The sequence below is a fragment of the Halichoerus grypus genome, chromosome 2 (genome assembly GCF_964656455.1).
Source record: "Halichoerus grypus chromosome 2, mHalGry1.hap1.1, whole genome shotgun sequence".
NCBI classification, from domain to species: Eukaryota; Metazoa; Chordata; class Mammalia; order Carnivora; family Phocidae; genus Halichoerus; species Halichoerus grypus.
Genome location: NC_135713.1, coordinates 111,021,487 through 111,046,057, shown reverse-complemented (window position 1 = coordinate 111,046,057; position 24,571 = coordinate 111,021,487). Strand labels below are relative to the sequence as shown.

At 42.5% G+C, this 24,571-nt stretch overlaps 1 long non-coding RNA gene and 1 other non-coding gene across 2 annotated transcripts in view; one reads left to right on the top strand and one right to left on the bottom strand.

Annotated features, from left to right (window-relative positions):
- LOC144381132 (uncharacterized) overlaps positions 1-24,571 on the bottom strand; it is a 364,233-nt gene that overhangs the window by 110,544 nt on the left and 229,118 nt on the right. Inside the window, exon 2 of the long non-coding RNA XR_013445811.1 lies at positions 5,405-5,522. This is a non-coding gene — a long non-coding RNA (uncharacterized LOC144381132). The remainder of the gene's footprint in view (positions 1-5,404; positions 5,523-24,571) is intronic.
- On the top strand, positions 385-510 carry LOC118518771 (small nucleolar RNA SNORA17). The gene has a single exon (XR_004908874.1). It is a non-coding gene; the product is annotated as a small nucleolar RNA SNORA17 (small nucleolar RNA).

The window sequence follows — 24,571 nt, the reverse complement described above, 5'->3', positions numbered from 1 at the left end:
TCAGGGACAATGCTAAGATCCATGTCCTGGGAGCCATCACCTAGGATATGCTCCCCAGGATGTGACTCTTCCTGATGGACAGGCTGTTCTTCCCTGGGATCAAAGCCTGACCATGATCTGGGCATACCTGCAGAGCAGGATTCCCTTCCATATTTCCTAGAAGCTAGAGAGCCCTCTCCCCATAGGACTAATCTCTACCCTATGTGGTGAGCCTGGAGAATAGTCACTGGTTTGACCTCTTTTTCCCTCCTTCACCCCAGCAACCCCCAAGTACTGAGCACAAACCTTACCCCTGTTGGCTCTCTTCCCCCAAAGCCAAGAAGCTCAGGGAGAGGGTTCCCTATAATTCCAGCCCCATCAGTCCTTCATGCAGCCTCTGACATGTCTGAGTCTCAAGTTCATGCGCTTTTTGGCCTTTCCTGGACATCATAAGGTCTCTGAGGACAGATGAGCTTGTGTCTTCTGTGTGCACAGCGCAGAGAGCACCACAACTATTAACTGCCCGACAATGAATGAGTAAAGGAACAAAGATGCACACTACAGTTTCCTTGGTGGCCTAACCATTCCAAGACAGTAGAAAGGTGTCATATTGTTTCTAAAACAATTGTTTTTATACATATAGGTGTTTTATTTATACAATTTACTATGTTTCTGATCTCTCCAAATCTGACATTTTCCACTTAACAACTAGAGGTTAATATTCACCAGCACCATAGGCTGAAAAAGATGATCAGATTCCACCAGAATGATTATTTATGTTTTCTACTCAAATAATAACAATATTCTTTTTTAAAAAGTCCAACCAAGATTGCTCCTTCCACGTGCTGTGGCCCAAGCAACAATGGAGAGCCTGGTAACAGACACCTGAGTTCTTCACAATGTAGCAATGAATGATTCTTTTCTTTCTCTGTTTGCTGGTCTTTTCTAGTCTTGCCTTCCATTTCACAGCTTTGTTAAACATTCAGGTCAAGGTCAGAGCAAGGAACTATTTCAGGGTGGGAGGAACTGAATTTGGCTTACACAGGGCCTCTCCCCATTGAAAACACTTAGCACCCAGCCAAGGAGTCTGTCTCTAGATTCCAGCAGAGAAAAAAACAAAACCAAAAAACCTCCCTCAAGAAAATTTCCGTTTTGCTTTGTTTTGCCCCAGGCTAATCCTGCTTCGGGTTACAAGGCAGAGGGGAAAGTACTAAACCTGAATTCTATTTCTAGCACTCACTCCAATGCTCCGTGACCTTATCCTGGCCACTTCATCAGCTTTGCCCCACCCCCTGCCCCATCCTGGCTCCAAACTGCCACCCTCCGGCATTCTCTCCTTATGGTAGTGTTGTGTGTAAGTGCACAACACTAGGGAAAGTTCTCTAAAACTTCAAACCCAAGTGCTCTTTGTTACAAGGAGCCACTAGTACCAACCAGAGCCTAAAGGGGTTTCTGGGAATGAGCCTCAAAAGTCTGGCTTCCAATACTTGTGACATAAAAAGTCTAAAACTGACCACTAAGGAGTGGGGACATGGGAATACACAATCTTCCCTGGGGGTGGAATTCACTCCTTAACTGGGAGGCATGAAAACACCCACAAAATCCTCTACAGGAAGCCATGGCAAACCACTCTGTGCCCAGCCCACATTTTAGGGATTTACTCTGGTCTCATGGGAGCCATTTGTAGCCCTGGCATCCATAAATTGTTGAAACAAATAAGCCTGGTCCTACTAGTGAGGGGAGAGGGGAAAAAAATTCCCTTTTGGAGCTGCCAGTCTCAGTGTATTTTGTGAAAAGAAAAGCGATCCTGGGAAATAGTAGAGGCCATTTTTCCAATCCTTTGTACAAGCCATGCTTACACATGGCGTTGCAGCCACGTTGCTGGAGGCAGTGCAGGCTTCCTTGAGAAGGCACACTCTGGAGAAAAGCTGAATCAAATAGTGACTTTACCTCTTAGGCACTGTGTGACCTTGAGCGCTCCTATCATGTCCTGGTCTCACTTGCTTCTATACAATGGAGTTTCTACATGGACCTTGATTATATTTCGAGACAAATGAGAAAATGCCTATACAATGTTTTTAGCTCTGTGTCTGAACGTGCCAATTACTTTATGAATGTTACCTATTAACAATAATAGTAATACTAAGGCTCATGAGGAAAAATGTCATAGCCAGGGAACTCATGAAAGATGACCAAAAGAACTGATCCTATTAACTCCTTTTGGCCCTAAAGCATCCTAATAGATACTTCTATCTTAGCACCTATACCATGTCATTGTACTCTTCGTATACTTGTTTATATCCCCAGTATTCTGAATCTCCTCTCTTTCATCACTTTATCACAGTATCTCTCTAGCACATTTCCTATAGAATCTTTGTTGAGCGAATGGACAATCAAGTCATAAATTAATGAGTGAAAGAGTAAACAAACGAAAGAATACTCTTTGGAAGAGAAAATTTGTCTCATTAAGCCAAAACAATTGTTTCCCACACAAATTATTTCTAGAAAAATAGCATTTTGCTTATTTATTATGAACTATTTTCCCTTTCCCTCCTCTGTCTGTCAGGAATGCCAAGTCCCAGATTCAGAGTAATTTGCCAAGAGTTGTTTAGGTGCTAAAAGTGTTAAATACAGTGTCTAAATCCATGAAAGATTTTTGATGGGATGAGTCCATTTCCAACCCTGTTGTGGCCTGCAGATGTGGAAGCTAGGAATTTCAAAGTGGATAAAAGGAAAGAGAGGTGGTAACTGCACAAATGAGCATCTTACTATGAAACTATCTGGGTCTTTGAGGAGTGAACATCCCCAGCTTTCTAAGGGAAGCAGAGTGAAGCCAGTCTTGCCCGGATGCTTGCTCTTGTTCTGGCAACGGGCTGTTGCAGCTCACTACAGAGATGATGCCAGGGGCCCAGTTTAGTTTATAGAACATTGTCCAATCCATCAGAACAATTGCAGTAGATATATTGACAAGTATGAGAATCAACTTCAGCAGTTTATCAACTAACGGCAGGCCATTATTTCAAATTGGAACTTATGAACTTATTCAAACCATTATTCAAGCTCGTTCAAATGAATCTGAGCTCCTACTAACAAGACTAGCTATATAACTTGCAAATCCAAGTACAAAATGAAAATGCAGAATCCTCTTCAAAACTTATTAAGCATCTCAGGATGCTAACAGCAGAACAGTAACCCAAGCATGGGTCCCCCTGTGAGCAAGGGACTTGTGCAATGGCACTGGTCAGAGGCTCTAACACCAGCCTTGCCTACTAATGACAACTTCATAAGTCAAGCACCAGCTATGTATAACTCCTCCACAGTAGGCCAGCTGCTGCAGCAGAAAAACAAAAAACCGACACCATTAAAACCTCCATGTCATCCCTCTCCAAAACTACCACACGACACTGTCACATAGCCTCCATCAGATGGCCAGTTTCCACTAGTGGTTTCCCCCTGAAAGTCTTCAGTGTTCATAAAGCAATTAAAAGATATCACACACACACACACACACACACACACACACACACACACTGCATCTAAAGCTCTACAGAATTACCTCCCTAATATTTGCAGTTGGTGTTGAATGATGTGCCTGAGTGGGAATGTCAAGTAGAAACATCACACATCAAAGCCAAAGAAGCTAAATTCAAGATTGCAAACCAAAATCCCACGGAAACACTGTTAGGAGACACGCCCCCAAAGTCTCTGCCTCACACAGTAAGCTGCACAAGTAAATTGCTTTCTGAATATTCCCTTCAAAACTCGCGGTGGGGTGGGGGTGGGGGATAAATCCTGAAATGGCTGTAATTGCAGAGAGTGAAAAGAGAAGCTAAGATAACAGGCAGCAGGGGCGGAATTTCATTCCCGCTGGTGGATAGTTTGATAAGAAACCTGAATTCTGAGCGGCCGCACAATGGCCTATTTATTCGGCTCTCACGCACCACCCGCAGCCCCGGCTGGGAATCACGGGGGTGGCAGCCGTCCCCGGAAAACGGCGGCGCTCCGGCACAGGAAAGCCAGCTGATAAACTGATCTGCAGACAACGCTTCTTCCTTCCTGGGAAGCAGCCGCAAAGGCAGCCAGCTGACCTCGGCCCAAAGCTGTTCCTCGGCCGAAGAGAGCTAGAGGTGGGAGGAGGGAGAGCGGCAGGGTAGGGATGGGAGGAGGCAGGGAATCGCCGACCCCCCCCCCCCCCCCCCCCGGCTTCCCAGGCTTCCCAAAGTTTCCTTTGGCAAAAGCATCACACGGCGTGATTCCGGCAGAGCCCACGCTAGCCCAGCTCGGGCTCCGAGTCTCTCCAAGCGGGGCAGGCGGAACGGCGCACATCCCCCACCCCCACCCGGCCCCTCCGCCTCTCGGCGGCGGCCCATAGGCCCTTCCGGCCGGGGCGGGCTTGGCCGGGGCTGGGAACCAGTTTGGTGCGGGGAACGGGAACCAATTGGCAAGGCCCTCCCCGACAGTCCCCTGGGGTGGCCCCTCCCTACAGCCTTCGGTCAAAAGCAAAAAGAAACACAGACATTTGTGTCACCCTATTAAGCACACAGGGCTTTGAATGGTGCACCAGGCGCAAAGAGTTCTCATCCTCCCCTTGGCCGGGTGGCCGGGTAAATACAATAAAAAGCAGGCAGAAAGTTCCTAAAATTTCCTCCTGAACTTCCCTGGAGACAGAGAATCTTAATAGTTAATTTCTTTCCTTTTCCTCTCTCTTTCTTCTTCTTCTTCTTTTTTTTTCATGTGAAAACATCTTATTTTCATGTTATTTAAAAAAAAAAAAAGACAATTAGAAACATGGGCAGGAGGTCAGATGGAGGATTTTGAGATGCTCCAGGCACTCCCCAGGAAGCTCTGTTTTGGGGAGAGTTGATCCAGCAGCTGGTCCCTGCTGCTCTAAGATGTGTGCTTTCACTTTTTCATTCCCCAAACAATTTGGTTTGGAGTCTTGAGAGCCTTGGAAAGAGCTGTCTGCAGGAGAAAAGTTCTGGAAAGGGCAGTCCCCCAGAGAGCAGGAACCCAGGGCAAGAGGAACTAGCTCTGTGAACTTGGGGACCTCTGCCTGCTGGCTTGGGGTGGGGGGTCTTCAGGCCTCCAGACCTCCAGGCTGCAAGTGGGGTGGTCAGCTGGGAGCCAGGATGCCCTTGATCTGCCTTCCAAATTGTCCATGACTCCCACAGGGGACTAAAGGCATGGAGGGGGTCAGATCTTCAGCTGTTTGTATGGCCTGCAGCAGGAGGCACTATTTATCATCAGTTCACCGAAGCCCTACTCCAGGGGGCTCCAAGGAGCTCACATCTCTTCCCTCCAGGGAGGATCCTGGACCCCACATTCCATCTCCCAAACTTCTCTTACTTACTCAGTATACTACCATCAACAGCATTGTCAGCCTTCTGGGCTTGAGCTCTGGAAGGAATTTCCTCCAATTTAGTACCTGCAGGGAAGTGCTTTGGAGAGCAGGATAAGGTATTCCACGCCTAAGGCCACGAGGTCTCTGAGTTGACTCTTCAATAAGCATCCCTCTTTTCCAAGGGACAGAGTTGTCTCTTCACCTAGAGGAACAAAGAAATTGCAGTAAGGACCCCTGATGTTCTAGGGTGTTTGGGAGACCTAAATTCATTATCCCTTAGGCTTTCGTGACCTACCAGGAACTGCCTTCTAGTGAGCCTGAAGGTCCTGGGACCTTTCCAAACCCCCCACACGATTTCCCACATCTTGGGGTTTGGTAGAGTTCACAGCAGAGAAAGATGTGAGGGCAGCAAGCAGTGGTCACCTTTGGCCTGGAATGAACTTCTCTGGGGTTTTTATATCCATCTATCCACTACGGGGCATTGTTTACTATAGTGCTTCAGGAAAATGAGAAGTACTTCTTTCCTAAGAATAAATTGAGAATCCTGTTTGAGATCCAGTTATTCATATTACAGTTTTGGACAATACAGAAAAGAATATGAACTGTGGTGACTATTTGCAGATGAAGGAGACTCTGCATTTGCAGGTCCTGAGTTTTACAATCTATTCATGATATCGATATCTTTGCAAAGACATCTGGGTAAAATTAAACCATTCTCTGAACACTTGTTTAATAAACTCTCACAGGAGCCTGTTGAGAAAGGCTGTTCTTTGCCTCCCAGACTCTCTCTTTGACTGTGGCTGTCCTCACACCCCCAATGGGACAATCCCTGAGAAGAATGAGCTCTAAGCATTCAACCCCATCCATAGCTGATGCCTCATCCAGTACCCTTGTCTCTGCCTTTATTGGATTGCAGACCTGACCTCTGACTCCCAATAGCTCTCCCTGTCTCCTGCTCCCACTCTGCCCTCTGCCCTCAGATCTAATGGCAGACATGCAACTTCCCTGGCCTTGACTCTCCATAGTCTCCCTCAAGTCCTGTCCTTCTCAGTAGCTCCCATGTTATATCCATTGGCCTCTATGGCAAGTGCTTCTGGGAGGCCTGATATGCTCCTGCCTCCCAGGAGGGGATTCTGACATATGCCGCCCTTCAAGTTGCTTATAATAAAACATCAGACAGCAAATACCTAAGAGACTTCAAGATTGTGGTCAGTTACTACCACGAGTAAATGCACAAGAATATCACAGTTCTCTTACAAGAAAGTGATTAGGATTCAAAACCATCTACATATAATATGTCTACAGAATGGCCTCTTGTTTAGACTTGGTCATCTTCAGTCTTCTATACAGTCGTCTCCTCTTTTCCCTCCCATTTCCCCACTGGTTTAGCAGAATGAGCTTTGCAAAGGGCAGAGTTAGTGCCTTCTTACAACTAAGGATTAAAAAGGCAGCAGAAAGGTCCAGTCCCCAACCTACTGTCCCTCCAACCCACTGGTCAGTCTCTTCACCCCACTGGCCAATCTGCATCAGAAAGAATAGAATTCCAGCCACCAGGACTATTTTTCAACATAAAAGTGCTCCTACTGCATACAAAGTAATGTAGCAGCATGGAAAACACTGATAGCTTCTCAAAAAGCTAAACCTAGAATTGCCATATGACCCAACAATTCCATTCCTAGGTATATACCCAGAAGAACTGAAAACAGGTATTCAAATACTTGTACACCAGTGCTCATGGCAGCACTATTCACAGTAGCCAAAAGGTACAAACAAGCAAAATGTCCATCAATGGATGATGAATGGATAAACAAAATGTAGAATATTATTCAGCCTTAAAAAGGAATGAAGTACATGCTAACAACATGGAAAAACCTCCAAAATATGCTAAGTGAAAGAAGACAGAAACAAAAGCCATATATTGTATGACTCCATTTATATGAAAGGTCCAGGTAACTCCATAGAGACAGAAAGCAGATTAATGGCTGTCAGGGGCTGAGGAGAAGGGAGGTATGGGGAGTGACTGCTTAATGGGCATGGGGTCTCCTCTGGAGGAGACGAAAATGTTTTGGAACTAGATAGAAGTGATAGTTGCACAACATGGGAATGTAGTAAATGGCACTGAATTGATAACTTTAAAATGGTTAATTTTATGTTATGTGAATTTTACCTCAATTTAAAAAAATCCTCCACCTTTGAAGGATCAGTTTATTCAAGTCCTTCCCATCCTAATGGTCACTTTTTGGGTAATGGAAGACTGAATGGGGAGAAGTTAGGAGGATGAAAATGACAGATGTCCACTTTTCTTCTATCTAGTTGATCATAGTGACAATAATGACAACGATAATGGTAATTTATGAAGAAAGGAGGCTTAATAGGGGCCCCGCAAGTCAGGGCAATACAGTATCCACAGCTTACCTGGAGCAGGACCATATTCCTCAGCCATCCTAAACCTTGAGCCACTGTGCCCCCACTGTTTCTGCAGCCTTGCCCAGAGTCAGGGCTGGTAAGTGATGGACCAGGATCTGCATCTGTGTTTGTCCAATAGCAGAGCCAACACTACTTTGACTATACTACAGCATCTCCCTAAAGTGGTGGTAGATCATTAAAATGGGGTCATTAGAAGACCTTCTCCCTAGACCTGTATGTAATAAGAATACTAACTATAAGTATTTAGCACATACGAGGCACAATTCTACATGACTGACATATATTAAGTTGTTAATTCCTATTGTAGCCCTGTGAGCTAGGCACTATTGGTATCTCCATTTCATAGATGAAGAAGCTGAGGAAGAGAGAGATTACAATCATGCCCAAGATCCCACAGCTATCAGGGAGTAGTGTCTGGACTGACGCTCAAAGAAAAGGCTGCTGGCTACAAGGCCTCTGTAAGAGCTTGCTGTGTGGGCACCTGAATGATTACTCCTGGCTCTTCTCCTCCCCAGTGGAATTCCAACATATTTACCCTTTGTTCTTTGCAGGAGGATCATGTCCTCTTACATCTGGCCATGCTGCCTTTGGCACCAAATCTATATACATACCCTGGAGCAGAGACTTACTGAGTTTCCTTAACAATATTTTCATGCTGTTTCCTACATTTGGGATATAAATATAAATGTTTCCTACATTTGTCTTTCGTTTGCCTTTGCTATTGTTTGTGGGATGAGCTCTCGGTGAAAGGACATTGAGACAGTAAACAAATAGCTTTGGTTCCGAAATTAAAGGCTTTTCTTTGCTGCTGCAGGAATCTCTCTATTAAAAAAAAGATTCATTCTTTTTCTTGGGAAGTGGATGTGGGAGACTGATTCATGATTTTGTTTTATTAGTGAGTTCATAGAGGTCTGGGAAACTCATCTTGCATTGCCATTTTGCTTTTCTCTTCCTCCCTCTCCACTATCCCCCCAAAACAGTAATACTGTGCCATAGCGCCATGAATCTCCCTAGTGAATTCAGGGTATTGGGAATCTAGTTGGGGAAAGAGCCTACTAGCCTGAGGAGGAGCTGGATGTGGCCTCAGTAATATCTGCTCTAATACATTCCCCTTCCTAGTCGATAAGAAACTCAAGCCCCAAATAGCAAACAAATGGTCACATTTGTAGCTCATGGTAGACATAGAACTTAAACACTGGACAGCTTTCTAGTTCCATATCCAAAGTTCTTCCCTGCCCTGCCACCTTCCTCTTTAAGCTGCCTCTGAAAGCAGCAGAGCTCTGTTAAAGGAGTCCAGGTTTGCCTGGCAGAGGTTAGGCTAACAGCAGATCCAAGAGGTGTCAGAAGTCAGAAGGGCCAGGAGCAAGGCTCAAGGCAGGGCTAATAAAGCAAAGTGTCCAGTCTTCAATCCAGTGAATCACCAATTTCAGAGCCACAATGCCAAAATTCTTGATGGTTTCTTGAGAGAATAATTGCTCTGGAAATCATGCAAGATGGCTAAAGGTACAAAGTATGATGCTCTTTCACTGAGTACCCAGAGTATTCCTGTACTGGACAGGGAGCTTTCTGTGTATCATCTTATTTAATTCCCAGAACAATGCTAAGATGTATGTTTTATTAATCTCCTTTCACAGATCAGTAAACTAAGGCTCAGAGAGGTCACACAGCCCCCAAATATCATATACCCACAGATTTGCTTGACCCTAAGGTTAGGAAACTTCCCACTAAGCCACACAGCCTGGGGGTTCTTATCTCAGAATCCTGAACTTCTGCAATGGGCTCTGTTTTCTAAAAGGACTTTTTAAAATTTTTATTGGCATAGTATCCATTTTGCTAGATTTAGTCCTAATAGGACCAAAGGGAAATCCCTATGCGAGGGCATGGCTCTTCCTCTGACCTCATTTAAGACACCCTGGGGCCATGTCTATGTTCTTAAGGCACTCAACAAATCATCTGGAGGGTAAGGTGGTGGGCTTGTCCTCTCCTCTCTCACTGAATGGGTCGTCCAAAAGAGATGCTGGTAGAGTGGCTAGGAGCAGGAACTCTGACATACCAGATATGGAATCTTGGACAAGACATTTGGCCTTTCTATGCCTCATTTCCCTCATCTGTAAAGTGGGGTAATAATACCACCTGCCTCACAGGATTATTGAGAGAACTAAATTACTTAATATATATAAAGGGCACAGAGGATTTCCTGGCACACCATATGTGGGTGTTTGCTACTAATATGCTTTGGGAAGCCATTTTCTCTAAGTCTTGGGTAGGACTGAAAAAGAACCAGAATCCTGGAACCAGCTACCACTTTTATTGAGCACCTAAAATCTTTACTAGGCATGCTTTATATATACTCTTTCTAACTCTTACAGAAACCTTATTAGATAAGCATTATTATAACCATTTTACAAATGAGGAAACAAAGAATGTGGAAGGTCAAGTGATTTGTACAGGTCATACAACCAGGAAGTGGACAAAGTGGTGTCTGGATATATGTCAGTTAGGCTACAGGGTCTTTCCACGAGCTCAGCTGTTTCCCTAAGATTGGGTTGTTGGTTTCAAGCAAAAGTCATCTTTAAACATAGTGTCTTTTATTATTTTTCATTTTATTTTTTTATTTTTTTGGTGGCAGGGGGAGTTAGATTGGTAGTAAAAATTAAACAGAATATGAGCAAATGTACCCTAACAAGCCCCTTTGAAAACAAAATTAAGGAAGAAAATCATTGTCATTTACCAGCTGCTAGGCCAAAGAGTGGCCATGCTGGGCTGCACACCCCGTTGTTGTGAGTTTATCCTTGACTGACCTAACCTCAACCCACATCTATGGTAATTAAGCAGAATGAGGTCCATGACCAAGTAAATACATTTTCATGGATTCAGGACCCACCCTCTCAGAGAAGAGGTTCAAAATGATCTTTACCCAAACCTCTTTGTTCTAAATGTTCTGGTATAGGGAGCTGGCAATAACAACAACAACAACAAATAGTCACAAGAGCTTGTGAAGTGCTGGGAACTGTGCTAACTGCTTTAAATATATTATCCCATTTAATCCTCACAACTGTCTTTTGAAGCCCTCTTTCATGGGGGAGGAAATTAATATTTAGAAAAGCAAACTCAAAAAAAAAAAAAAAGAGCAAAATCCATAGTTCAAGATCACATAGTAAGACATGGAATCAGGATTCAATTCCTGCCTGACTCCTGTTCTAAAATCCTAACAATAGGCCATATGACCACTATGTTCTTTGGAAGGGCTTCCAAAGAACTGCAGCGCCTATTAGCCAGAGGCTAAGTGTGAGAGGGGTCTCTCATCTAGATTAAAAGGGACAAGCTGGACTCTAGTTCTTCCAAAAGGAGATAGAGCTATCTATTCCCTCAAATTCTACCTTGAATTCTTTTTTGTTGTTGTTGATAAGATTTATTTACTTATTTGAGAGAGAAAGAGCACAAGCGGGAAGGTCAGTGGGAGTGAGAATCTCAAGCAGACTCTCCACTGAGCATGGAGCACCACGTGGGGTGTACACCGTGTACACCAAACTCCAGCAGTCTCACAACCCTGAGATCATGACCTGAGCCAAAATCAAGAGTCCGACACTCAACCAACTGCATCACCCAGGCACCCCTCTACCCTGAATTCTTGAACTATGGTGGAAATGGCAGGTTCTACCCGAATCTCCCAAGCCATTTAGAGAGTGGAAGAACTCAGACTTCAATTACTAGGGCTCCTGGCTAACTCAGTCAGTGAAGCATGCGATTCTTGATCTCAGGGTTGTGAGCTTGAGCCCTACATTGGGCACAGACAAACATTAATCATACGACAAACATTTATGGACCTAGTATTTTCCTAGTATTATGCTAGGGGATGCTGAGAAGAAAGAGAGAAAAATAAATGACACTATCCTGTCCTCAAGTTGCTTGCAAATTTGCATGTACCGGTCAGAGATCTGATTCTGCCAAATCCAAAGAAAAAACTCTTCAACTGGGTCCCAAAACCAAGATCAGGAGAAACTCAGTGGCATGATTCTATTATTTGTATAGCTTTCTGGGTATGAAAAACAGGAAGAGTAATCGCCACAACTCTAGGGTTCTTCTAAGGCATGAATCATAAACCAGATCAACAGGTATGGTGAATGGCTTGTCAGACAACATGAACGGTTGTCTCTATACAAAAAGACAACTGGTTGGTCAGAAAGAAATGTGAATGATCTCCCCCACCTCAACCTTCCTCCACAGGAAGCCCAGCCTCTCTAAGCATGCCTGAAAGGTCCTCCTTGTTTTGATTCCAGCTCCCTCCCTCCCCAGTTGACCGTTGCAGGGAGAATGAAGCCTGCCATTTTGCACACAGTTTTGCCTTTTCTACTGTTTATTTTGTTAAGACTCAAACCTGTCAGCGAAGCGGTTTCCAGCCTTGTCTGTGCAGTAATAATCTCCCTTTCTAAGAGATAAGCACCCTGAGTAAGGCATATTGGAAGACAAACTAACACACCAAAGTTGCTGAGTACACACGACTCTTAAAAGATGCCTCACCACTCAGGCTTTATTAGCTTCAGATAAAAAGAAAAAAGAAGGAAGTCTGGCTTGAAGGTTTCAGAAACTCACTTAGAAATTACTAGAAACTGCCTGGAGAAAAATGCCAATACATGTTAGTGTCCCCAAGTCAAACACACACTTGTTGCTGCAACGGAGCACATAGAGAAAGACAAGCAGGGAGAGCCTGCTGGAGGCTTCCAGAGGAAAGGAACTTTCTGGCCAAGTCAGAGTTTACTCAGATGTCCCAATTTCTAACCTGTACACCAAACTTCTACCTTTAGGACAGGAAGATATGAATTTTACTGCCAGAAAATTAAACAAAACACTCAGATGATAAATGTGATGTTTTTATTTTCTAAAGTCAAATTAACTCCTTTGCTCCAGAACAGGACATTTTTTTTCTTGCCATCCAGAAGGAACTCCCTACCGAAGATAATGCACAATCCCTGTGACAGAGATCTTGTCACCAGTCGATGGCCTGTTCAGCAGCCATTTCATGCTTCCTCTTTGTTGATAGAACCCTAATTTTATTCCAGGGTTGGACAGCGATATACTCAAGGAAGTTGGACCCTTCCCCAAACCCAAGTGAATGGAAAATAATTAGTCTAAGTCTATCCCAGCAAATCTACCCTTCCTCCCTATATAGTGTGGGATGGGCAGGTGACAGTGAAATCTAGGATCTTCGGGGAACAGGTTCCACCTTAATCAAAATAAAGGCATGTGAAGCAAAGCTCCATTCCTTCCTCCCTTTGAACCTGTCCATGAGGCCTGATGCATGGATCTCCAGCAGTCATCTTGTTCTCCTGAGAGAGGAGCGAGAGCATCACTTGGTCCCCTGAGTCACTATATCATTGATTTCCCTACTCTGAAACCTCTTGACATGTGCAAGAATAAACCCCTATTTTCTTTTATTTGAGTATTCTATTACTTACTGGCTTAAATCGTAATACATTATACAGTCCTTGAGTCTAGAACACTGAGGAGAACCTTGTGGTCCTTCATCCACACTGATTACCACTGTTACTGTCTGAGCCTCCATGGTCCCTCATACCAAGACAGCTTATTATTTTAGTGCCAAAAGTGGACAAGGTGTATATGTGGGGGGTGGAGGGGACTCTGCCAAAGATCGCCTTCTCAAAGTCTAGTGTTCAGCGTCCCTGAGGCACCACACGGCCACAGGCTTGTCACCATCCCCAGCTGCCTCTAGGAGCCTCTAAGAAGCTCCTGAGTAGCAGGACAGCTGCAGGGACCTTGTTTCCAAGCCTGGATCTGATGAAGTACAATTTAACATTGCTAGACCCCTCTCAAGGTTGTTAGTAAGAGGCAGCTCTGACTTGTAACTGGATTCTGTTCCCAATTCATTCACTCAGAGGAGAGAAACTGGGTCCTGAGGCAATGGACAGGACAGACTTTAAAATGATATCTGGGAATTCAAAGTAATGGTATGGTTGAGTAAATAGATGTCTAGAAGACTCAGTTCACCTCTCCAGTTCCTGCACCGACCCTCCTTTCAGGATCTGCACAAACTGTGACACTGATGCATTTGCAGTGCTCCCTCATCCTAGCACAAGACATCTGCCCTCCAAGGACTCTCCAAGTGGCCGAGAAATTTTTGTAAAAAAATGAATAAAGTGCCTATTTATCTTGAATAACTAGCTGGCAAGTGGACTGAAGGGAGGCCAAAAGACCTGTAAAGGTGGATCACAGGGTGAAGATTCTGTCCCCTCTAGAAGTTTTTTCATGTTACAGCTTGGTTGTCCATGGCCCAATAGGGCCATTTCTAGTTCTTCAAAATAATGTTTTTAGAAGTGGAGTTTTCATATGTTAGCAAGCATAACATTCCCCCAAATAGTTTATGAGTGTGTGTGTGTGCATGTGTGTGTGTGTGTGTGTGTGTGTGTGTGTGTGTGTGTGGTTGTATCATTGTTTTATTTGTTTTTAGCATATTTCTGGAGCCAAATTTCTTGCAGTTCCAATTCCTCAGGACTAAGCCCAGGTGATTCTGACATGGAGAGTTCACAGGTCCACTCTGAGATGCACTGCTCTGGACTCGGGGCCAGGCAGTTCATCTCATCAAAGCAGCTTCCACCTTCTTCTAAGTAGTCTGTCTCTTTCTTCTTTCCTTTTTTTTTTTTTTTTAATCAGATTTAAAATAGTTCAATCAGTGGTTTTGCTAAAGCACTCAGTGAAAAATGTTTGGATTAGCATTTTGTTGATTCCAGAATGTGAAACATTAAATGAGGGCCCAAACCCGAATCCATTATTACTTTTGAGAGGAGACTTTCTATAGCTACTCCACATTGTGTAGGAAGTAAACAGGGTTGGTGTTCTCTAGAAGATGTTTTTTTGGCAGCTTCTTAAACCTTGTCTCACATTTCACAGTTCTCCCAGCCCCCCAGGGAATGACCTAGCAGAGCGCCTTGATGCAAATGAAGAGCTTGCCTTATCTGGTCCTCAGAAGTTCCCTTTTCAGTGAAAACCACTCTGAAGTTGGTTACAGACCAGGGTCTGCATTAGAGGCCCAGCTGGGCAAGCACCTCTAAGTAAACAGAATGGGTCACATGATTTATCGGGTGATGAGTGTTTGCTGGAAGGCATGTGGTGTGAGGTTAAGGTCCAGTCAGAGGAAGAGGAGAGGGGAAAAAAAACAAAAACAAAAACAAAAAAACCCAGAAAACTCCTACTTGCTTTTGTTTTTAAGGGAAACTCCCCTCCTGTGTGTATACCCCCTGGGAGGTTTTTATCTGAACCAGTGCCTCCAGGCCAAGAGTGATGCTTTGTTTGATGTGATGGCTGAGCTGAATGGGACAAGGTACTCTGGGAACCCACTGGTCAGGTGGTCATCCCTGAGTGGCAGCTCTCTCCTGGAAAAGGCTTCTTTCCAAATGTTTCCCGAGAGTCTTCTCAGATATTCCTGTTTAACAGGTCTTTCCCTTGACAAGGTAGAGTTTTCAACTGGTGACCTGAAAAATATTTGCTTGATGTTTAAGGATAAAACACCCACTTGACAGAAGAACCTACTTCGCCAGGCTTTTTTTGGAGGGTGAGATGGGGACCACCAAGCTTGCAAGTTAAACGAAAGATGAAGCAATGGGCTCCTCGGGCCCTGCTCCCTGGCCTGAGTATACCAGTTATTGAATTGCTTTATTCATTACTAGTTTTCTAGAGTTCCAAATGCTGAATATCCACTCTTAGGGGTCAACCAGAGTTGATATGAGCAGCACACTGCCCATATCTTTTCTACTCTGGACTGAAATTTCCTTATCACTTCTACAAATCAAGGAAAAAAAACATCAACAGTTTAACCTAAAAATGAGCAAAAAATATGAACATACAGTTCAAAGAAAAAGAAATACAAATGACTCTTAAACACATGAAATGATGCTTAACTTCTGTTAAGCCAATTTAAAGTTATTTCATAATAAAAATGCATGGTTTTAAAAAGATGGTCACTTGGGGCGTCTGGGTGACTCAGGCAGTTAAGCAGACTTCGGCTCAGGTCATGATCTCAGGGTCTTGGGATCAGGCCCCATGTTGGGCTCCGCGCTCAGTGGAGAGTCTACTTCTCCCTCTCTTTCTGCCCCTTCCCCTGCTCATGTTCTCTTTCTCTCTCTCTCTCTTAAATAAATAAAATCTTCTGGGGCTTCTGGGCTATAGGTTCTGTGTGTTTCTTGAAATGGGTATTCATTACACAGTGTGTTTAATTCGTGAAGATTTATTGAGCTGTACACTGATGATAAATATACTTTTATGAATATATCATATATCAATTAAAATTTTTAAAAATTACATAGGGATTCCAGTTTTTACCTAATAGAGTAAACAAAGATAAAAACGTTTGATAACACACTGTGCTGACAAGATACAGAATTAGACATTCTCACATATTGTTAACAGAAACATGAAACAGTAAGTGTCTCTGGAGGGCAAACAGGCAATATCCATCAAATATGCAAATGCACACATCTTTTGACATAGCAATTCCACTTCTAAAATTCATCCTACTCACACTGCACATAATGATATGGATACAATGTCATTCTCTAGAGTAGTCTTTATAATAGCAAAAGATTCATGACAACCTAGATGTTCACTTTAGGAAACATGTTAAATAAATCAGTGTACACCTATAACATAGAATATTACCAATTATAAAAGATGGACTGGAAATTCTTAATGTACTACAACAGAATACTCTCCAAAGTATATTACTGCATCAAAAGAAAAGTATGGAAAAGTGCGTGTAGTAATTCTAGCATTTGAATAAATAAGGGGAATTACATACATCCATGCTGACACATAAATAAACCATCTCTGTAAGAGTATGAAAGAAAATGGTAACATGACTTCCAGGTAGAACTGGGCAGATGGGGGACAGAAGGAGACTTTTGATGTATTCCTTTTCTACCTTTTGAATTTTGAATTATATGAAGGTATGATCTAGAAAAAATAAATAACATTTAAAATCCTAAGCCTATATTTTCTGCTGTATGTAATATATTGACTTAAATTATTACTTGGACTCCACTTCCATAGTTTCTCTCTTATACCTTTTCAGTTGTAAGCTAACCCATCAAGTCAATGACTTCTCCTTGGGAACAGGGAAAATTCTACCACACCAGATCTACATATCGATTATTTTAAGACCCATCTTGACTTCAGAAATGTTCACGTGGGAAAAGCACATACCATCTAGGATGGAGGAAGTTGATTAATCTGCTTTGCTAAGTACTCACTTATCAGTGATTTAACCTAAAAATGGGCAAAAAATATGAACATACAGTGTTCATATTGTAGACCATGAACTATGGTCAGAAGGCAATCATTGATATTTTTTTCACATTCAAAAAGTACAGAATTTTCATAGACGTTAGGAAATACCTAATGAGTATGAGTTCCAGCAAGGGAAGTCTACCTGGAGATGATGGTAAACAGCCACGGAAGGGTAAGAGTTGACTCCAGAGAGAAGAAGCTGCCAGAAAGCTAAATGCAGAGGGGACCTCAAATGTCCCACTTTGGCGGAAGGCCAGCCCTAAGGAAGCCACTCCTAAAAACAGGACTAAAGGAACCATTCTAGGGCCTTGATGGTTTAGAGGAGTTCCTTTTCTCTCAGTTTAGAGTTAACCCTGCAGAGGCATTTCAAACGACAACTTCCACCAACCCAACTGCACCCTTGGCTGTACATTATTTTCTAATCAGTGGCTGATGGAGTGCCCAGCACTTCACTCATGTTGAAATAGGGCAGCAATAAAGGATTTTCCTCTCCTGCTGCCTTTTAAGAAAAGTAATTGCTGCACAGTAGGATACATACAAGCCACTCCTGATTGGATATATTCCTGTCCAGCATGTAGAATAGGGCTTGCACCATCTTCCAGAAGGTCAGAGGAATCTTACCTGGGGAAAAATAAAACCTTGCCTGCTCTCAGGTCACTCGTGGTACTGGCAGCAATACAGGCTGGCTAAGGCACCTCCTCCACTGGCCAGCCTCTGAACTCCCAGGCTCAGCTGTGAGGCAGGAGGACCCCAGACACTGGCCCTACCTTTACAAGGTTCTTGTGAGTAAGACATGACCATGCCTTGCAAAGTAAAAATACAGCATGGCTCAAACTTAGAGCCTTGTTTTTGCTGGATTTCTCTTTGTTCTATGACAGGATTTCAATCTAAAATGGAATCAGAGGATATGAAATGGAGAATCTCAGGCATGTGCCCTCAGAAGAACAGAACTTAAGATCTGAGAGACTGATCTCACATAAATCCCTGCTTTACAGAAGACCGAGACTTACTCTTGACCAATGTATATCTGCCAAGAATGTTTCCCTATCCTCAAGCCAATGAACTTACTGCTTGAACTCTGACTGGACTTCCCCCTTTTTGCACTCCTTGTCCATAAATACAGCTTGCCCCAAACCCTCAGCAGATTCACCTGCAGCATCCTACAGAATATTTCCCAAATTGCAATTCCATTGCTATTCCCAAATAAATTCAATTTCTGGTAATTTGAGCTTGCCTCAGTTTACCTCTTTATTTAGGTTGACAGTATCATCTCCCATTTGTTACAGGGACAATAAACCAACAATTTTGGATTTGGATTTTGTTTCCCTCCTGTTAGGGGCTGGTCATTGGGAAAGTCTCCTTCAAAAGATGACAATAAAATATTTTTACATTGTTTGATGGCTAGAAGAAACCTCAAACATGCCTCCTGGTTTATCTCTTAACCCTCAAAGAGATGGGCTCTATCTGAATTTTAAAAACCTCTAAGGATACAGTTTCCAAAATTTTATAAATTCCACTAGAAGTTTATTTAAGTAAATAATTAATCATCCTTATGTTAATCAAGAAACTTTTCACGTACTAGAAATTTCTGGATTGTGAAGAAGTAGAGTCACTGAACAACATTTTCCTAGAACTATCTCTCTAAATTCTAGAGCTGGCTAAGACTTTACCAGTCATCTTAATCTGAACTGTTCATTTTATGAGCAAACAAAGTGAGGCTCAGAGCAGAAGGACAAAGAACGACCCAGGTCTTCTTCTAGAACCTGGGTTTCCTGACTCCCACTCAGTCCAGCACTCTTACAAATATACTAGGGTGCTTCTTACACATAAAAAGTTGTTAAATTCCTACTCTCTTCTCCAGGCTAAAAACTTTTATTTCCTAAACTCTCCTGACACTCTTTTTTTTTTCTCATCAGTATCACTTACTAAGTAGCAGTACCATATAGCTGTCCCACTAGCTTTTGGTCTACTATGACTACTGTATCATTTTCTGCTATTACCCCTTGCTTCCTGAATAGGCTCTTGTTTCCTTATTTCTGGGTAGTCTGTTTATTCTCTCCTCCATTGTACTATCTCCTGTGTCTCACTAATGAGCCTCATCCTGTTTTTGACAGACCATTCTGTTTTGACAAGGTAAAATTGATCAGTGAATTAAACACATGTGAAACATCTCTAAATACAAACTCACTGCAGAGAAAGATTTGAATGCTGTCCATTTCCTTGCAGATAATAACTTGGAAGGCAATTTTCATAGCCAGATGGATTCTGAATGGAGAGTTCTGTTTAAACTTTGTGTTCCATAAATAGAAACAAAGTGCAGACATCCTGCCTCTTGACTTCTTTAGTCATTTGAAGCTTTCAGAAGTATGTTTGTATTTGTTTTCTTGATTCTTTTTTTCTGCACATTAGACTGTAGCCAAGGAGTGTCCACAGCATAAGGCTGGAGTAATCTCTTACCTCCCTCCTGCAGGCAGATTCCCTAATGAGCCTGCAGTCAACCCTTCACTGCTTTTTGAAGCTGGGCCAGGTGAGCTTTTCATTCCAATCACCCACACAATTATGGATTTTATTACTTAGCCCAAAGTGAAATATTCTTTTCACCCAAGTGAACATTCTGTGTGAACCAGGTGATTCAAGATTCTGAAATTGTATTATTAAGTTCACCTCAGAGACTCATAAATTTTCAGAAAAACTTTAATATTTTCAGATTTGGGATTGATGATCTGGGATCCAGGGAAAGCTCCAGCATCCATGGATAGATTCAGGGTTGTATCAATTAGGATGGGCTAAATAATGCTGTGGTAACAGACAATACCAAAAATCTTAATGGCTAAAAGCAATAAAGGCTTGTTTTTTTCTCATGTCACATGATAATCCAAGGTTGGCTGGAGACTTAACTGCTGCACCACTGTCATCCTCCTTCCTAGACCTGATGGAGAAGCCACTATCAGGAATGTTGCTGGCTTTAGTGCAAAAAGAAACAAAAGCACTGCTCTTAAATCTCTAACCCAGAAATGCCACCCAGAACTCCTGCTTACATTTGATTGGCCCATGCCTGAGTTAAATGGGGTGAAGAAGTGTAATCCTCCTGCGAGGAAAACTACCTTGGAGAACAGTTTACTGAAGAGTCCATGAACCACTGAAATTACATGAAAAATTATATATGAACAGGCATAGGTGCCTATTTCTGGAGAGTAGTTCTATAATTTTCATCCTATTCTGACAAGGGACTTTGACCACCAGCCCTCACCAGCACCTCCCCTCCCCCCCACCACCCCTGCCCCGCCATCGCCACCAAAGTTAAGAACCAGTGATTCTAGTCCAAACTCCTTGTTTTACAGATGGAAGAACTTGAAAGCCAATCTTTAAACAACTTGCCAAAAACCAAAACAACTTCCTTGAACTTGCCAAAATAACAACTAATTGGGAGCACAACCAGCCCCTAAGACTGCATTAGGGAGAGGCCACACTTCCAGGCACAGCCAAAGGCTCCAGCCTCTGCTTAACCAGCTCTCTGCATCCAAATTTAATTTAGGGAGGAAGAAAGAGGTCATGGGAAGGGGCTTAGTTTCCTGTAGGTTTCAAATCCCAAATGGAGGTTGGAAACTGGTAGAGGATCCTCCTTGGAAACTTTTGAAAAATAACTCATCTGAAAATATTTCAATGCCAAGAAAAACGTGACCCCTGGTCCTTCTCCCACACTGTTCGCCTTTCCCTTCAGCCCTCTTTCCTCTTGTCAGGTAACCTGGGCGCCCATTGTATCCTTCCAGCTTCCGCAAATGAGCTTCCCACTGGGGCCCAACAAAAGGCATTATCCTGGAAGAACTGGTTTTCCCATCTCTTTTCATAACTCCATTTCCTTCTCGGAAGACCATGTGTTTTCCTTAATTCATTTCATCTCACCATCCTGTCACCTCCCTTTACTTTACCACACCTTCATCTCAGGATGGAACGTCACTTAGCTTCCCAAGCAGCATGGCAATGTTTTATTTCTGCTGTTAAAACAAACTTATTAGGGATCTCCTCCTCTGAACCTCTAGGCATGAAGTCCAATACTAAGATGCATGTGGCAATTTATCTATCCTCTCAATCTTTTTTCTCTTCCTCTTCACTTAGTATTTTTTCATTTTCCCCATTTCCTATCCCTCTGCTGGGTTGTATCCATGTCAAGTTATGATGGGGGACCAGGAAAACCAGGTTTTGTATGAAACCTAGAAATAACTGAATATCAGGATGGAAAGAAAATTTTAAATGAGATTAAAAATTATGTGAGAGGTAATTTCAGGAGGCCTAAAATCCAGGGACACCTGCCCAGGTTTTGTGGAGTCTGAAGAATATGGGGCTTCCAATAAAAAAAAATAATTTTGAATTGCAAATATATAGCTAGGTATCTAAGTAAATCTTTATTTGGAAGAAAAGTCAATTACAAGTGAATATTTATTTAGAACTATCCTCACCCCCACCTCAACCTCTACAGGAGGACAATTATAAGAGAGGGGATATTGGAGTTGAAACAGAAGCCATATCATCCAATTAAAGTAGAAATATCTCACATAAGATTTCTTGCAAAACACACAAACATGGAACACATTAAAAGAGCAACCTCACAAGGCTTTGGAAGGGGCCCCAGAAGGGGACACTGCCTCTGAGAATCAAAATTCATTAGAGACCCATGCAGCCAGAATATCTGAAATGTGAGTCAGGTCAAGGAACCAGCAGTCAGTAGCTCAAGTCTGAAGCAAGGTCTAGACACATACATTTTAAGAAAGGCCCCACTAGTTTTTCTAGACCTCGTCCTCTAAAAAAAAGTTTACTGCTTTTGGCTTAACGCTCTGGACCTCTAAGAATTTACTTTTGACAAGAGATAACCCAACTGAATGAAATTCTCCCCAAAGAAGTGATTTTTAGGTATCACCAATATTGAAGGGGGGCAGATTTGTGGAGACTGGACAAAGAGTTCTTGCAGTCACAGTATGGCACCCTGGGGGGGTGGGATAGGACAAAAGGAAGGACATATTCCATTCTTTGCCTCCTGGCCGATGAATGGCTCTGAAAACATTTTACAGATGCTTCCTCCCCATTCCATATTTTGATTTATTCTACTCTGAATCATTACATGGATCTTCCCATTCATAGGTTAGACAAAGGGATGTCCTTTCCTTTCTACATAATAATGGGTGAGAGTAGGAAGGATCTTGGAGGAATCTTATTCAGTGAAAATGGTATAAAGGAGGAAAAAAAATAATGCCTTAAAGCCAGCAAGGAAAAATATAAAAAATTAAATAGTTGGGTTAGATATCCATTAGAATCCATGATTCTTTCTAATTCATGGATTTTTTCCTAAATCTGGTATCAGACTTCGATTCTTATCTAGAATAGATAATCCTTTAGCACCTGCTCTTTAGAACTATGTGTTAGAACTGTTACACCATGTTTAGAACATTCTTCCTGACAAAAATGAACCTGTGTTCTTATTAACACACAACAGTGGTGCTTGCTCCCACCTACAAGCACCCAAACTCCCCTCCTGTCCCACCCCTACAGCCTGGCCTATACATAAGAGTGTATTTAAGTGTTCATATGCCTGTGATCTGACAATCAAAGTCATGGTTACTCCACCAGCTAACAATTTCCACAGTTCATAAGCTTTAGCACCTAGTCCTTCATAGCAAGAAGACATCATCTACATTTGGTATTCTCCTGTAAAAGATTCATTAGCTCTTTTAAAAACAGTCTCTTTGCTAGGCAATGGAAAGATATTTTCCCCTCCAATCTAAATATAGACACAAATGGGAAATGAAACTATGGGACTGATAACAATACTGTGGTCGATTCTTTTAAAGATGCTATCAGCAGGAAGAACCAATGGGAGTGTCTAGTGGGGTGGGGGTGAGGTGGAGGGAGAGTGTCAGAGAATCAAGGAAGTAGCTAGGTCTCAAAGCCACAGGCATTATTTAACATTAATCCTGTTCTGGAAACTGGTTCACTTCTAAATAAGGTCCATTTTTATTTTGGAACAAAATCACTCTTGTTAGTTTGAGAAAATATTTTTACAAATTAGTTAAGTAGATGATCAGTCTCTGAATAATTGTTAAATTTGAAATGCTTTGGTGGTTTATGAGAACACACAGGAAGGGTGTATTAAAATAGATCTAATCCTAGGCTAAAAGTCACTCAGGACTCAGCCAGTGGATGAGGAAGGATATCTCCTTTTCCTCACACCAACTCATTCCTTACATCTTAAACCCACTTTTGTGACTGGCTTAGCCCTACTCATTGCAAAGACTGTCAGAAGAGGGGCCTTTATAATATCCTGGGACTGGGAACAAAGTTGGGGAAGAGGGTATAAAACTATTTCCTGTATTAATAACAGAACCCAACACTATGAACTAGACCTGCTTCCCACCAGTGGATATCCTAGGGTATCTCTGAGCAAATTGGCTAGTTCCTGCTGTATAATACTTTTACAAACATAATACCTGAGACAACCAGATGAGCAGGTCTGGATATAACCTGGGGGTAATGAGGGGCTGGTTGACCTGACAAAGTAGAGGCCCACAAAGGGCCCTAGGGTGAGTGTCAGGTGATGGGAGTTCAGATACAAACTCTGTTACTCACTAGCTGTGACACCTGAGACAATCAATGCATTGTTTTAGACTTCAATTTCTCACTTTCAAAGTAGCACCGATGGGCTAGATAATTTTGGAAGGACCCTCCAGCTCTAAGGTTCTGACTGTAATCAGAAAGGTCCAGAGGGAAGGACATTTAATGCTGAGGTGTTTGTTTAGACTATAAGGCCACTGGACTGGGAGATGTTGTAGAAAAGAATTAAATAGTAGATCATGAATTGGGAGCTATTGTTACTGTGATTACAGCCATCCTAAATCCTTCCTGAACCCTCAACAGGTATAAATACATAATAATGGTCATGATTATTGATAAAATGCCAGTAAATGTTAGGGGCAATGAACTGAATGGACGGTTGGATCAGGCTACCTCTGAGGCTCTTTCTAACCAAAAATTCCCCATGGTCCCAGGATTCTCCCTGAAAAAATGTAAACAAGGTAAGGTTAAGGGTCTTTAGGAAAGAGTGTCTTTGTTTCTCTTTCTTTTTTTCCCCTCATTTTAAAAAATTAGATTCTCTGGGGAATTTGTATTCTATTGGGGATCATAGTCCTATTGGATTAGGGCCCTGCCCTTAGGAACTCATTTAACCTAATTACCTCCTTGAGGCCCTATCTCAAAATACAGTCACATTGGAAGCTGGGGCTTCAACATATAGATTTGGTGGGGCAGGACACAATTCAGTCCATGAGACACTCTAATTCGCAGCCTAAGGTTATTTCCATAACAACACACTGCATGCCACCAACAAGGACAATGCAAGACTGGTGTGAGTGTAGGGAAGAGAAAAGTAATTTTGTTATTAAGTTGTGAAAAATGGTGCATCAGTGTTTTTGGAGAGATTTCAAATAATTATAACATTGTTATAATTATCTGAATATTTAGAGCAATATCTGGTATTTG